Raw genomic sequence first — 3,844 nt, 5'->3', positions numbered from 1 at the left:
TGATTGTCTTAGCTTTTTCTAGACTCTATTGTTTTTTCCTATTATTTTGGGCTCTTTTTATTTTTCTCTAGTTCTTGTTCCATGAGACTCCCTTAGAGTCAAGGTTTCCTCATATAGAGGTACAATTTTCAAATTATGATACTTTGTGAGTTTACCTGCTTTGGGCACTTCCTTTTTCATGTTTTCTATTGAGGTGGATGCAACTTCTATAGAGGTTGAGTTTCTCTTTTTGAGAGAAGTGGTGTTGTGTTATATGTATTTTTCCATTATTCTAGCTTCTTTTAAGTGGTTCTAAATTATAAGGTAGTGTTTCAACTGGTTTTATCACTTTTACATGCTCTCGTAGAGGTGGGACAGATTATAGAAATTGAGGAGGAGAATCTAGGTTAGTTGGTTATTCTTGTGATTGTGTGGAGAACCATTCAAAACCTTTCTTTGGCTATGGTAGCCATTTTAATTCCCAAGGTTGTTTTAGAAGCCAAGTAAAAACCCATGATATTTTTTGGGGCCTTTCAAAATCCCATTATCTTTTTCTTTTAAGCTCTATGTTGAGGTGACATGTTTGGATGGGTTTGGGAACCATGGTAAAACCAAAAGCCAAGGTTTGGGGAGCCTTCACAATCTCTTGGATTATTTTCTTTGGGAATTATTTTTTTATTTTTTGGGGATCCTTTCAAACACTCCTAGTTTCATCTAGATTTTGGATGATCATGTGACTATGGTAGCCAAGCTATAACATTTGAGGGTTTGGGGAGCCTGTCAAAACCACAATCTTTTTTTAGTTTATTTTTTAGTGATCTATCTATTGAGGCTTCTTGGGAAGATTTTTTTAGGATCCATATCAAAAATAATTTTTAAGGTTTGGGTACCCTTCCAAAGCCTTATGGGCTTTTTTTGTTTGGGAGAATATTTTTGGTTTAGTATGCTAATATTGTTGTACCTCATTTCTAACATATTTTGGGTTATGTGAGCCTTGGTAAAACTCATTTTAGGCTAAGGGAGCCTTGAAAAAAAAACCTTTGGATCATTTTTAAGATTAAGGGATCCCTGAAAACCCTATTTTATCTAGTGTGAGGTTTAGATCTTAAAAATTAAGGTCTTTTGAGAAATTGGAGCTTTAGTACAATCTGTGTTCATAAGTTGTTCTCTATTTAGTAGTTTTTGGTTTTTGATTTGTATAATTTTATTTCTTGGATTAACTAATTGTAATTGGGTTCAAGATCCTCAAAATATTCTTGTAATGGGTTTTGAAGCTCCTTCAAACCTTATTCTTCCTTAACCAAATATAATTATTCATTGATAAATAATATAATTTTATAATAAAATTAATTCACAATCTATGAAAAATAAGTATTACATAATTTGATCTCAATAATCTATTCACAAATAGTAATAAAACAACATATGCAAATTTACACACCAATAAATCGCTATATAATTATAGTTTTAGAGGTCATAGCACCTACCCTTAGGGCTTTAGCCATAACAATCTTAATGAAAAGTTTTTCAAAATACTCATGTGATTAATGGTGACTACTATGCCATCTTAAAATGGATGCACTTTCCTTTAAGAACTTTTAGCATCCATTCCATAATACCTTTCTTGGTCCATGAATGTACTCATGCTTGATGCTTTTTCTTCTATCTTCTTCCACTTTCCACCAACTTCTAGTATCTACATCTTCTTTTTGTGATACTCTAGACATGATCTCTAGGACCATGTTGACTTAGGTTGACCTATTCTAGACTAAGCCAACCTAGTTGACCCAGTCCCTAGTAATTTTGGGGCTCTAGGCCTAAAAGGGCTTAGGGGGTTTAATTAATTTCATTTCTCTTTCTAGTCAAGTTGTATTGTTTTCCCACCCAAAAATTCATATATAAGGATTCTTGAAGAATTAGTTTTCATAAAAAAAAATCAAGTGATAAAATCTAAATCTCTTGCTCTCAAATCAAGATTTTTTCCTTTTGCATTCAATAAGTTCAATCATTTCAAGACATTCAAGCATTTTCAAGCATATAAGAAAGAATTTTTCTATGTAGCACTAATGAACCTTTGTGGGTAATTCCTCTTCAAGATCTAGCTTATTGTTGGCCATCAAGGGAGGAGATATACATTGAAGCATTCATCATATTCTCCATTGATGCACATTTACATCCATTGCACCATGATGAGGTTATGGTACATCCATTCCAAATTGTGGGGATACCTTACATTCCTTATATCTAATTCAAGATCTACAAACCGTTACTTACAAAATCATTATTGACAAGGGTTTTAAGAAAGGTGTATCCTAACATTTATCTTGTTTTTAAATCATTTACATTTAAATTTCTCATTTAGGATTAATCACTTAACCTAGGGCTTGACTAAGGCAATCCATCATACAACCCAATGACAAAAACCCCTTTGTTTTTTGTGTGTAGAAATAGGATATCATGATTTGCATGCAGATATAGAAATAAATCTACATGAGCTTTCTGAAGAAGTTTGTTATAGTATTGCTATACTATGTCAACCATTTTGGAAGATGTCCTTCTAATAGGTCTACCTAGTAATTTCTACCTTCTTGTCGAATAATTTCTAGGTTTTATTCCTTTCGTCATTTTATTTTGAGATTCACGATCAAAGATTCAGAAAAAGGTTTAGATCTATGACTTTTAGAGCTAAAATAATTCTTCCTCTTTGTACTTTAAGGCAAGTATTCTAAATTTTATTTCTTTGCATATCTTTATCCTATATATATATATATATAGGGCTAATTGTATAGACATAGCATTTTGAATTATATATATATATATATATATATATATATATATATATATATATATATATATATATATATATATATATATATATATATATATATATATATATATATATATATATATATATAGGGCTAATTGTATAGACATAGCATTTTGAATTACATTATTCAAGCTATTGGTTCAATTTCACATACACATTATCCTATAAGGGCCAAGGAGTATATTTCCTTCTATTTGGGTTCTAGATAATTTAATTTGGATTATAAGTAGAATCATATTTAGAAAGTCCTCTCTCCCACTCTCATACATATTTGAATGGCTTAGTGGGCTGGATAAGCAGAGTGTTAGTTTGTGGTGACTGATCAGGGAAGTACTGTACATAATTCATACTCGAAAATTTTTTGGCCCTATTTTATTGAGAATTTTGGGATAACATGTTATAATTAATTATAACCCTAAAAGATATTAAAAATCTTGTATTAAAAGGCTTAGGGTTAGGGATTTCATAATGTGTGATGCGATAATTGCTTCTTGTAGTGGTTTTGAGTTGTAAGGGATTATGGGTTGTGATAAGGTTATAATCACTAGATCATAATAATATTGGAGTCATTTTTTAGTGGATGTAGCCTAGGTATTGGTTGAACCACATTAAATCTTGGTGTCTTGTGTTCTCTTCTATACAATTTATTATTTTTTGATATTGTTTATATTTGCATGTAATTGCTATTTTTGTTTGTGATTAATCCTAATAAGTGGTATTAGAGTGAGGTTGTTTTTTTAGATATCCTCTACAAGAAAGACTAATGGTCAAGTGAGAGTCTCATAGTTGAGTGGGAGTGATGATAGATGAGGGTAAGATGAAGGCAACAAAGTTTAATGCTTAGAACTATCAGTTATGGAAGATGCAAATGGAGGACTATCTTTATTAGAAGGATTTATGGAAGCAATTGGAAGGAAAAACCAAGAAATAGGGAATTATGACAAATGAGGATTGGGAGATTTTAGATAGAAAGGAACTTGGAAGTATTTAGTTATGCCTAGCACTATCGGTGACATTTAACATTACAAAAGAAAAGAT

This window comes from Cupressus sempervirens, chromosome 9 (genome assembly GCF_028749045.1).
Source record: "Cupressus sempervirens isolate cs-2001-9-10 chromosome 9, ASM2874904v1, whole genome shotgun sequence".
Classification (NCBI taxonomy): domain Eukaryota; kingdom Viridiplantae; phylum Streptophyta; class Pinopsida; order Cupressales; family Cupressaceae; genus Cupressus; species Cupressus sempervirens.
This window is presented reverse-complemented; position numbering follows the sequence as displayed.